This window comes from Mustela erminea, chromosome 15 (genome assembly GCF_009829155.1).
Source record: "Mustela erminea isolate mMusErm1 chromosome 15, mMusErm1.Pri, whole genome shotgun sequence".
NCBI lineage: Eukaryota > Metazoa > Chordata > Mammalia > Carnivora > Mustelidae > Mustela > Mustela erminea.
Genome location: NC_045628.1, coordinates 33134083 through 33147052, shown reverse-complemented (window position 1 = coordinate 33147052; position 12970 = coordinate 33134083). Strand labels below are relative to the sequence as shown.

Sequence of the window (12970 nt, the reverse complement as noted above, 5' to 3'; positions counted from 1 at the left end):
TTGAGTTGGTTATAAGCATTAAATGAGATAATGCTTTTTAAGTGTACCATACACATTTTCAGTACAGCAAGCACAAAATATACCTTTTTTGAAAGGAAAAAGAAACCTAAAACAATCACATGCTTAAATGGAAAAGATTTTCTGATAAGATGAAAAGTACTCAAAAGAAACTAAAACATGAATCTAAAAATATCTAGGTATTATTTTTAGGCACACTAAGGATCTACATGAAAATAAAATAAAATGAAATATAGTATAGTATGGCCCTCCCTCTGGCTGTAGCTTTGAGGCTTCCTCCTGATCTGCACACACTTAGGACAGAGAGTACCTTTGCACTTTCAGCATCTAGCACAAGCCTTGGTACATGGTAAGTGATGAATAGTCTCATTTTCTTCAGAGTAGAAATGCCTCTATTTGCACAGTCTCTTCTAAAATCTGAGCTATTGTATATGTTTTTTTTTATGCCCCTTTAAAGTACGTTTTGGAAGGGGATAGAATTCATCCAATAATATTCACTGACTATCTTACATGAGCTAGATGCTAGACACAGGCACCTCTTTTTTGCAAAGTAGACTTTCAAAATCTAAGACTAAAGGAAACTTAGGAAGACAGCAGTGGAATGAAATGGAAAAAATTATGTTACTGGTGTTGGAAATCAAGGTTCTAGTTTTGGCTTGGCCACCTTCTAGTTATTTTACCTTCATATGACTTTAATATCCTCGCGAATAAAAAAAGTGACATGCGTCCTGTCTACCTTATAGGATTGTCAGGATGAAACTAAAACCACCCTGTAAACCACCAACCACTAAACAAATTTTTTTTTGTTAGGCCCACACTTCCCAAGTATTCTGGAGTGTCTTAATTACTGAGCTATTTATAAATGAAAACAACTGCTTCAGCCTAGTGCCTTGGTATGATCCCAATATACTCAATAGAGAGCTCAGTATACAACAGGAATTCTATCACTGCCCTTTATAGACTCATTAAGAGTGGATTTCTTTCTTGTTATACATTGTCTCAAAATGAAATGTGTGTTTCCTTAAGTGTAAGTAGTTACACCTAAAGCAGAAAGCTAATGCACTTTCCAGAGGGTGTCACTCTGAACAACCAACCACTTTAATGTAAAGTTTCTTCCTAAATATCCCTTCAAGCCACACCTCTGATAAATTACAACTGACTATGACCTTCTGTAAAACTGATTGGTTTTCAAGTTTTTCTTTCTGTTGTTCTTAAGTTAGAAAAAAAAATCTTACTCTCATATTCAAGGTTTTTGGTCAAAGGTAAAATTCTCATCATTCATAAATTATCATACATCAAATCTTCAGCAATATGAAAAAATTTCACTAGACAGCTTCACAGAAGGGGTATTTTTAAAATTTTATTAACCAATCATCACATACACACACACACACACAAACACACATACATATGAGTTTTTTTTGTGAAGTTGTTTTTTTTTTTTTTGCCCAAATAAACCTTCTCTAAACTCATTATAACACTGCATGCCCTACTAGCCAAGCACTTCCCAGGATTTATTTTTGGGAATCACAATTTTCTGGTGATAAGGCAAATGATAAAACACCATAAAGCCATCAACTCTAAAAGATAACAGAAAAGGAGGTGTGAAATCACCACAGTAGCCAAAATACGGTTTTAATTTGCTTTCTTATTCTTGTAGGTTTGCTTTTTTCTTTTCTATAGAAAGTAAATGTTTCCCACAAAGAATTATTGACATATCCATGAAAAACCTGAAACTCTTGATTTCGCAGATAAAGGCCATTTTTTCCTATGCATTTCCTTTAAGTAACTTACAGCCCTTGGTCCATTTATCACAAATTACTTTATTATAATTTTCTACATTAAGTCTTACCTCCTCTCCTTGATTTCAGCTCAGTAATGATGATGTCCTACCCATTTTTATACAGGATTCCATATTCATGATAGGAACTGAATATATATATACACATATATGTCAAAAGAGGTAAGGCATTTCTTAGAGCGATTATGTTTTTTCTTACTTTTATGACACCTTTGACTATAACAGCCTTATCAAACGGTACAGTGTCTATTGGCCAGAAGTTACTGGTCGACTGCTATCACTTGGAAACATCCTGTAGCTGTTGCCTTCTAAAATAATTTTTTGGATGAGGTCTCATAATTTGTTTCAGTACACGGATCACCCATCACAGAACTGGCTTCTGTATTAAAGTAAATATTCTAGTCAATGTATTCTAGTAAGTGTACTATGTCAATATAATCTACAAATAAAATAACAGCCTCTAAACACAATATTTGTATAATATTCCCCTTTTTTGCTCGATTCTACAACAAGTTTAACTCTGGAATAGCATACTTAATGCTAAAGGGAGAGCAGAGAAACACAGGGAGGAAAGAGTAACACAAAGGCTTTCAGCACTCAAATCTTCACTTTGGCGCTAGTTGGCTGTTGACCACGATTGCACCAATTTGGTGAAAATCAGTTCCTACATCTATAAAATAGAAACCATAATATCATATATAGGTACTCAAAGAATATTAAATAGAGTAATCTCATGTTTTTCAATATATAATGCACTCCTGGAAACTTACACAAAATCCAAGTAAGTCTAAGTCAAGGGACCAGACTTCTGTTTTAAAGGAGATCCACACCCAGAGACAAAAGAAAAATTACAGACTCTATAGTTACATGTAATCTAGTAAATTCCGTACTAAAAACAGATGTATAGTATTCTGTATATTCCATAATCTTATTTTTCACAATTTATCAGATTAACTCCATTAAATCACCTCCGAAGAGTCACTTTTCAACACATCTAATGATTTCTGTTTCAACTGTGTATCAAGATGATAAACCCTGTTTCTTATAAGTAGAAGCAGCCCTTTCATTTTCTGCCTTTTTCCATTTATTTTGTTAATGAAAAGCAAAAGTAGTACAATTTTCAAATAATCTTTAAAATTATTGTCAAAAGTAGCAAAGTCACGGGGTGGGGGCGGGGGTTGGGAAGGAACTCTTACTTGGCAGTAAGCACCATCACACAATAGCTTTAAAAAAAACACCACCCGTGAACTGATGTTCCTAAGTCAAGATCCAGTGTATAAAAGGTATTCTAGGGGTCTCCACACATACTATAGTATAAACATAGTATATTCATAGTATAAATTATTTGGAAGTCAACCTACACATACCTGTATACTAAAGAGTACATACTAAATAAGCCAACACATGAGAAACATGGCGCCTAACTTCTGCACAAGAAAGAGCAGCTACTTTATTTTGTTGCTACCCTTCATTCCGAATGGATTACTTTATAAACCAATGATTCTAAACTGTCTGCTTTTAGTAGAAATCCCTTATAATCCAGCAATCACATCACCAGGTAATACAAGAACACTAATTCAAAGGGATACATGCCCCCTGGTGTAGCAGCATTATGTACAATAACCAAGATACGGAAACAGCCCAAGTGTCCACGGATATACGAGTAGAGGCCGCAAATACACAATGGAATATTACTCAGCAATAAAAAAGAATGAGCTGTTGCCATTTGTATGGAGCTACTGAGTATAATGCCAAGTGAAATCAGTCAGAGAAAGACAGATACCATATGATTTCACTCATATGTGGAATTTAAGAAACAAACGTGCAAAGGGAAAAAAAGAGAGACACATCAAGAAACAGACTTAATTATAGAGAACAAACTGATGGTTACCAGAAGGGAAGTGGGTGGGGGGTTTTGTTAAATAGGTGATGGGGATTAAGGTGTGCACCTGTCGTGAGGAACACCGAGTAATGTATGGAAATGCTGAATCACTGTATTTTACACCTGAAACTAACATAACACTGTATGTTAACTAACTGAAATTAAAAACTTACAAAAAGAGAGAGAGGCACCAATACCCTGGAACAAACTAATATGTGTAGAGCACTAAATGTGAACAAGGTACATATACTAGATGTTTTATGGACATCACCACAATTTTAGTCCTCAAACATATCTACAAAGCTGACATTACTTGTTCTTGTTTTTACTTATCTGTGGGTAAACGGAGACTTGGAGAATTAACTTGCCCTGTTAGACAGCCAAAACCTGAGCAGTCTGAGGTTTCAAATCCAGTGTTGTTCGACTCCACTACAAAGCTTCATTTTGCAAAAATAAAATTTAAAAATTCAAGAAAATATTGTGAATTGTAGAATGGCTAAGAGAGTTGAATATACATAGCTAGAAAACATGTAGGTAGGAAATATCCATGACACTGCCCTTTAGCTACTGAAGGGTTAGCGTGGGGCTGCACTCCTTCATTTGTTTTTTCCATGAGTATTTTAGCCCTAGCCCTGTATGATAAGTCACAATGGTAGGCACTGGGTGAGAAGCCGGGACAGCAACTTTGAGGAAGATACATTTCCTGCTCTCAAGGGGCTTACTACTGGGAGTAGACAAGGCAAAGCAACAAGCAGATGGAACAGCATGTACTCCAGGGCCCCAGAATACAGACTAGAGCCCTGCATGTTCTCAAAGCAAGGGATGGTAAATGGAGTCCCACAGAAAGTGATGTTTACAGTAATAGCTGTAACATGAACAGGAGTTAGGGTGTTTGTGCCACATGGAAAGAGCCTGAAACGAGTTATATCGATGAGCTAGTTTGAGTGTTTCTTTGCTCTTGCAAGAATAGTGTTTACACAGTGTGAAACATACTTTGCTTCTTAACTGAAGAAAATGTAGCTGGGGAGAAATTATGTAAATTAAAATTGTTCTTAATTTTCTCAAATGTATGTGTGTAAAGAAATGTGCGTGGCAGGAAAAGGTGTGCATATAAAATGTGTTCCACAGATTTTCAAATATCCATGCAATATCTCCATCATTTACCTCTCTTTACTGTGCATGTATTGTGTTACAATGTTTTGAGTCTAACCAAGACACCTTAAGCCATAAATCAGACATAGCTTAATCAACAGAATCTTGGCTTAACTAGGAATTTGCAGTTCAATAGACTGTTCTAAATCATAGTACAACAGCATGAATGTAATGATTCTATTAAAAATAAAAATTAAAAGGATTTTTAATGACCAGTTGATAGAAGTTTCAGTTGACTCACTGAAGAAATAGCCTGGAGGTTTCCAATCCCTAAATAATCACTGTTGATCTTTATTTTCTATTTTCTGTAAAATGATCATGGGAACTGTATTTTCATGGACCTTCTTCAGAAAACCTATTCGGATACTTCACCTGCATTATATAAATGTTAATAGTCAGTGACTTTCCTACCAGCTAGAGAAACTTTTTAAGAATGACTTTCTCAAGGTCACAGAGCAAATCTCTGGTGAGACAGGAATGGAATTCATGACCTTTGACTGCCAGAAGTTTTCTACCCACACTCGGAAATTCCTTCTCCATAAGTGTAATTTATATGCTCACTTTGAGAGGCTGGAAAGTTCATCCCTCGTAGGGATGCGGGGGATGGAGAGGGAGTGGTTTCCCCGTCCAATCGGCTGCCACGCCAGTACTTTCCAGTTTTACAAAGTGATTTGTACCCACACTATCCCCTTTCACCCTCACCATACCCCTGTAAAATGCACATTATTTTTCCCATTTTCTAGACTCGGAGAGGTTATGAAATGTGACCAAGGCCATTCAGAGTCAGAAGGCAAGAGCCCCTAATTCAAACTGTAGTATCTCTGCCCCTTAAATCCGTCCAGACAACAGGAGATATACCCTTAGCAGATACCTGATTGGGAAATGAATAAACATTTTCTTTAGAGTTATTTATTTCATTTTTTACAATCCTTCCTCCTGGTTGTCATTTAGTTTTGCTGGTTTGTTTTCTTTGGGGAAGGGCTGTTTTCATGCTGTAAGTTTGCTTGCTAAAATTAAAAAAAAAAAAAAAAAACAAGTGAGAATAATATTACTAAACACAGGCTTTGAGAAAACAAATTGTGTGCTTTCCCTCTTTATTCGATGATGGGGAGAGGGGGCTTTTTACTATAATTCTTGGTCTTAGTGTATGTGGCATGGGGGATATATATACCAACATAGAAAGACAATATAAAAATTCGCATTCATAAATATAAATACTGTGTATGTATACACACAGGTACATACATAAAATAGCAATCACACACACACACACACACACGTATATAACTACACATATACATCATGACAGGAATTATTCTGAAAACCCCTAAGTGTGGTGAATGTAGCACTGGAAACACAATTCCTGGCTGTCTTGGCCAGTCTGCCGTAATGGGGCGGCCTCTGTTACTCTGATGGGACTGGGAAAACTGTCCCAGAGCTCTGCAAATGGTTCTCGCCTTCCACACACGAGGGCAGTGCGGCAAGGGCTTTCTACTACACCATCTGTACCTAAAAAGTGATTCTGTTTGGACCAGTCCAGTTATGCTAATATCCAGAACTATATACCATGGAATTAGCCACAGAAGAGAAGCAGGACTTTAAGTTGAAAAAAAGACAGGAAGAAAGGCCATACCAGAGCAGAGTGTTTTGGGTGAATATCCTGCAATCTACTGCCAGACCAAAACAAATTTTTATGGAACAACAGGACTACTCAAGTAGCCACTTTTATGACAATAAACACCCAAAACCGAAAAATCCTTTTGTAACATAATTACTGAGAATATATAGAGAAAGCAACCATTTAATCCACAGCATGTGTTCTCCACCACAAGAACTCAAAAGCTGACATCAGATGGGGTGTGGCCGGTCTAGGCCCTGGAAATGAATTCTGGTCTGTTGAAGTCAAACAGTTCTCTGGACCGGTTTGGGATCTAGAAACACAGCAGATCTCACAGAGCCTAAGGCTGTTGACCTCCTGGGCACAGGGCAAGGCCCATCTGTTTACTAGCATTTTGATTTTGGGAGCTGTGGTTGTGGTGGATGAGTTAAGGCTGTGGTTTATAGGGTGTTGCCAGTGATTTAATGTTAATATTTTTCCCCTTACATTTTGTACATACTTAAGATTGAAAGCTGTGCGTAATTTGTAGGCTGAAAAATAAATAAAAAGAAAAATTTCACACAGAAAATAAACGGACACCAGGCAAAAATACATATATTTCTACTCTACTGGCATACAGTATTTTCAAAATGTAAATGATAGAGGTAAGCAACTGCAACCTATTTTAGGAATTATTTATAAAAATGAAAATTGTTTCAACAAAGAATAAGACCATCATGGGTGTGGATTCTAAATAAATCAGTGTGGGGTTGTTAGCTCCTGTTCATTAATCAACATGGAAGCAGGAGTGGGGGGACTTCCTTATCCAAAAAAAGAGTAACTTTAAAAATGAGTCTGTGCCTCTAGTATTGTAGGATACAACTATGTTGCATTAATCCACAAATCACTGACAGTTGCATTTATGGAGTTAACACTCTAAGAAGATAGTTTCTCTTATATACAAAGAAAACCTTTAGCACCCCCAATTCAATGGAATTGTACAAATGAAATTCACATAAATATGAAATTCCACACTTTCCATCTCATGCGATGGTAAAAACATCCCGGGCCTTTATATGTTCAACTATTTAACAATATCACCTCACTGGTAAGGTTACTCAATAGTCTAGATTAACCAATACTGGCTGCAGTTCAAGATGCCCTCAATGTAGGCCTAAAGGTCTAAGCACTTGTGTCCTCTTTGCAGAAAGGAAAAACAAACAAAAACAAAAACAAAACAAAAAAAAAACACACAAAAAAAACCCCACCTATGTTTAAGATCAAATTATTTCATTAAGCTGTTAACAGCCTGCTTCATGATATAACATGTAAAACTCACTCAGTCTGTGAAAGTACTTGTTTACTTTTCACAGGAGGTGGGGAAGTAATCCCCTAGGAACATATATGTATTTTTAAATGACCAGAACACTATTGCTATTCTATGCCTGATGCACACTCTTCGTAATGAATGAACGTCAAGCATCCTGATTTGTTTTTCCCTTGGCCTGGGGAGAGTGAGCCCACGAGTGTTTGCAGTGCCTTCCCTTTCTGTACACACATAGGCTGCAGCTGTAGTAAACAAGCACCAGCCAAGAGTTGCTAAGGTCAAGGTCTCAAATGCTACAGCAGGACCAGTTTTCTCCCAAAGGACATTCGGTTACTGAAAAAGAACTTTCTGGAGAAAATATATATATATATTAAGGGCTCACCGGCACAACAATTTTCATTCAATAAATAGTAAGACAAAGCATTCCAAAATAAAGTTTATCTGAACGAAGTTTCTTTCAAATAGGCATTACCAAGTAATAAATCAACTGAAGCAACTCAAAAATAAACAGAAATCCCTCAAGAATGACAAGCCTGGCAGAACTGTATTCGTCACACAGTTTTATTTCATAAACTAAAAGTCCCAAAATTTACCAGCCTTCGTATATTTTATAATAGTTATGAATTACAAGGCAGAATTAAACCTCTCTCCAAAATACACGACAAACGTCTGCCTATACCTCTATGCTCTAACTGCTCTCTCCCCAACCCAAAGCAGCTTACCAGACTCAAGCTAGTCTTCACATTGACCTGCCTGCAGCAAGAGATACAACTTATGCAACTGAAATGTTTGTCCTTCAACATCCCATGTCCACTGAGCTTCCACAGTTAAACATTTTCTAGCCTGGAAGTATACCCCTTTATCACAACCAATTTTTATGTGGTTCTAAACAAATGTAAACAACATGGGAATGAGGTCTACAAACAGCACAGCCCGGCTCCTGGGGGGGAAGGGGTGTCGCGGTTTTATTAAATGCCAATTCCAAAGAGCATTTCTTAGATGATGGAATACACCCACTCTTCAAAGTGACCACTCCTATTCCCATCACGAGCTGCGCCCTGTTAAACGCCACCAAATTTATTTCAAAGCATTTACTTATCCAAACAACTCTATCCTCCAGTAAGAAAAGGGCCTGCAGGCGTCTTCGTGGATTTGCAGAATGACGTTATTTGATTGACAGATGTCTACTGAAGCCACTGGATGCACATGCAGTAAATGTAAATAGAGCTGCTCACCTCCCCAGTGTTACTGAGAAACAGAATATTAAAGCTGATTTAAAATAAAATACCCGAGTGCTCGGCGGAGAATTCTATTAGCCAGTGGAATTGCTTAAAACAATCCATACAGAACGATACTTAAAATCTGTACGGTTAAATTAGAGAGCTGACAATATTAACCATACAAACTGTTTATCCAGATTACACATTCCGTTGTACTAATACTCTTTAACTCAACACAGTCAGTTTTTATCAGCTGAATTAAGGGTATTACTATTAAAGTATGCAAAACTCGAAGCGCAGGGGGAAGGGGGTTGGGAAGCTGCAGGGCATATAACAAAGGAATTGGTACTTTTTCCAAGCGTTTGCCTCAAATGCACTTCGAAACAGAACTGTTGAGTGCACCCCACCCTTTTCCCCAAAGATAAAAGTTTTCAAAGTTCTAATAGGCAGTTCTCTACCCAACAAAAGCAGGATTGATTCTCCCCGCAGGGGAGCATCTAACGTGAACACCAACTAATGTCGCGGAGGTCAAGTCCGAGTCCTGGGAGCGAGCTTCTAAGCAAGAAGTGGCTCCCAGGCCGTCTCCGCGGGCTTCCCGGCTCGCGTGGACGTGCAAAGTTGCCCCTTGTCAACTCCGGCCGGCTCCCCCGTAATTGAAAATAACAGCCACGGGCCAGCCCCTGGCTACTTCCATGGACCAGGCACCGTAGCAAGTGACAGTTACACATCATTACGACCAGAGACAATAATGAATGTAGCACCAGGACCACTATTCATGCCAGCAGTGTCATCTCCGCCTTAACCCCTTCCCCTCCACTCTCTCCGGTGCACACCCACAGCCCACACAGCCCCGGTGCGGCGGCTATTCTCCGAACTCGCTCTATTCCCGGGGGCAAACTACTTCCACAACACCCCCCCCCCAATTCAGCCCTGGTGTTTTATTTCTCATCCTTGGCAACTGTCAGGCAAACACTGCAACCAACAATTCCACTAGGGGTAGAAAAACATTTGCTTAATTCACAGTACTTGATAAGTTTAAAAAAAAAAAAGAATTTGGGGGTGGGGGGGAGAAACGTCCTTCTTTCTTCTCCACATATCCGACCGACGCTACTTGCTCTGCAATAGCATCGCCCTCCCTCGGCCCCCTCCCGCTTCCCAACACTTTCCCCCTTTAAGAACATAGACCAACCAAAATGATTTAACTTGAGCAGATGACAGAAGGAAAATAAAACATGTTAAGAGAATACGGTCTGATTTGGGATGGCAAAAAAAAAAAAAAAAAAAGGAGGGGGTTGTTTATTTTGATAAGAAACGGAATCGGCACAGACCTGAACAGAAGCTGCAGAGCAGGAGAAATTGTTTTCTTTCCCTCACACAGAGTCCCCCTCTCTCTCCCTTTCTCTCTCTCGCACACACACGCGCGCGCACACACTCACTCTCGCACACACACGGCGTCACCCGCGCACACTCACACGCACACTCGCACACGCACAGGCAGAGCCTCTCAGCTGCTCTCTGCAGTTCTCAGGAAATGAATGGGGGGCAACCCAGGGAACTGTTGTACTTGCAAATGACTTACCCGGATCACATGATGCGCTAAATGTAGGGTGGGCCGGTGGGTGGAGGCTGCCGAGACGCGAGCCCCGGTCTAGCGTGGGGAGCCTCGCCAGGCCCGCATCGAATTACCCCGGGGCCCAGCCGAGGGGGTTGCAAGACGCCGCTTCTCCTCCCTTGCAGCCCGCAGCTCAGGAAACCGGAGAGGCGCGGGGGGGTGGGGTGGGGTGGGGTGAGGTGAGGTGGGGGGGGTGAAAACACCAAACCCCCAAACAAAAGAGCTCCGGGTCCTCCTCCCCAGAAACAAAGCCCCGCCGCTGCGGGCGAGCCCCGGGGTGGGGCCGAGGGCGGGGGCGGCGGCGGGGAGGGGCTCGCTCAGCAGGCGCTAAGTCGCTTTATTGCCATAAAATGGGGCCCCCGAGCCGCTCCGCCCGAGGATTAGGAGGCGGGCTCAGAGTGTGATGGTTGAAATCCCCTGTGGGAAACTAACCCCTCCCCGCTCGCAGAGGTAGAAGGCAACACCCACTGCCCGGCCCTCGCCTCGCCGCCCGGGCCGCCGGGCTGGGGGGTGGGTCCGCGGAGCCTCCACCCCGCCCCACCCCGCCCCACCCCTGCCCCCGCCCCCCGGCCTCCGGCCTCGGCCGAGCTTCCCTTTCACCTGCACCACCTTGCTGCGGCACCCAAAATAACCTACACATGGCCAACGGAGCTTTGGGAGCCGCCGGCCGAGGGGGGCCCGCGGGGCCTCGCGGCGGGTGGAGCCCCCGGATTGCAACTCGCCAGGCGAGGACTCGCGCTGAGCCGCGAGAAAGTCCCCTCTTTTGTGTCAGAGCGCGCAAGGCAGCCTTAGGAAGAGAATTCGGAGGCAAACAGAGCGCGGAGCCCGCTCGGCCGCCCGCCCCCTCCCCGCTCCGGCCCGGGTGGGGGCGTGCAGGGAGGGGGCCGGGCGCCCGAGCCGTCCCCGCGGCTCACCCGCCAGCTAACTTGGAAAGGTGTGGGCGGAGCCGGCTCCAGCGGCCGGCCGAGGCTGCGGGCGCGGCGGCGCGGCGGCTCCCGGGGACCGCCCCCGGGCGCCGGGCATCGCCCGGGTCGGGCAACAATGGGGTCCGGGCAGGGGCAGTCCGGGCGGGCGGTGCCCTGGATGCTGGGGTGCGCGCGGGGGGTGGGGCGGGAGGAGGGCTGGGCGAGGAAGGAAGCGGGATCATTGTTTGGGTTCGGGAGCGGCGCACGTTGCGGGCGAAGCGGGGGTGTCCTCCCTCCCGGTGCTTCACCTTGGGATGGATGGGGGCGGGGGAAGACGCATGCCTCGCCTGGGAAACCCGGCAGAAGGGGCGCCAGCCCGTGTTAGTTATTCGCGAAAGCAGGCGAACTTGCAGGAGCGGAAGGAAGCTGGAGCTGCAGACCCCTGCCGAGGCCCCGAGGGCTGAGGGGCCCGCGTTGTCGGGGAGTCCAGCCCCCGACCCTGTGCCCCAGGAGGGAGGCACTAGAAGCGAGCGGCCCCTCCCTCCCCGCCCCCGCGCCCGGGGGAGCAGATCCGCGGGATTCTGGGGCGGGAGAGAGGAGGCAGCGGCGGGGCGCCCGTTCCCGCCGCGGCTCGAAGGGCGCGGGGGTCAGCGCCGCGCCGGAGGGTCGGCGGGGGCGGGGAGGAGACCGGGCGGAAGCGGACGGGCGGGGTGGGGAGGGGGGGCTGGCGGGGCGCGGCGGTCAGCGGTGGAAATGCGAGCGCCACTTTTCTTGCAAACCTAGGTGAGCGCGCTGGGGCTCCCGGGCCCGCCGACACCCCTGCGCGGTGCCCCTGAGCCCGCCCCGCGCGGGAAACCGCCCCGGCGGTGGGAAGGCTGCGAAGGGGAAGTTTATGTTAGGAGAGCAAGATTTGAAGTAATGTGGCACCAAGTGGGGTGGGAAGAGAAGGGAGAGGCCGAGAAACAGGAAATGAGAGCAAAGGAACGACTTCTAGCCAGGAAAAGCCGTGTTCTACATTTTGTGTGGCATTTTCCAAACATCTCTAAAGGCCCGGTGTGCGTTATTAATGAAAACAAAGGCAGTGTACCGCCTGGTGCGGTCTCTGCCACCTGCCACAGTCTGTGCTTGAGGAATGCTGGGAAAGGTGGTCCAGCCTGGACGATGAGTCCACAGCCCACTTCTGATCCTCACTGGACGAGTCAGCGGGCCTGCCTCTTAGACATCCGACAGTATTGAGAGGAGGGCTCTGCCCTGCTCTCGGGGTTCCGAAGAACCACAAATGGCCTAAGTGTGACAGTGTCTGAAAATCACAGACCACTCCTTAAGCAAAGTCGTCTTAGAAGACGAGAGCTGTGAGAGCAGGAAGGCGAGGGATGCCCACATCTGAAGGTGTGGGTGCGGCAGGAATCAGGAGCCCCGAAAGAAAATGGGACCTGGAGGCGGAGGGGCCATTGCA

General features: G+C 44.2%; 1 protein-coding gene across 6 annotated transcripts in view; it reads right to left on the bottom strand.

Moving 5' to 3' along the window:
• KLF12 (Kruppel like factor 12) overlaps positions 1-11560 on the bottom strand; it is a 436672-nt gene extending 425112 nt beyond the window's left edge. For 2 of the 6 annotated variants that reach the window (XM_032315082.1, XM_032315084.1), the window contains exon 1: positions 10577-11559. The gene's annotated coding sequence lies outside the window, so the exon portion shown is untranslated. The other 4 variants (XM_032315078.1, XM_032315083.1, XM_032315079.1 and 1 more) reach the window with 4 other exon arrangements.
• Positions 11561-12970: the final 1410 nt, after the last annotated feature.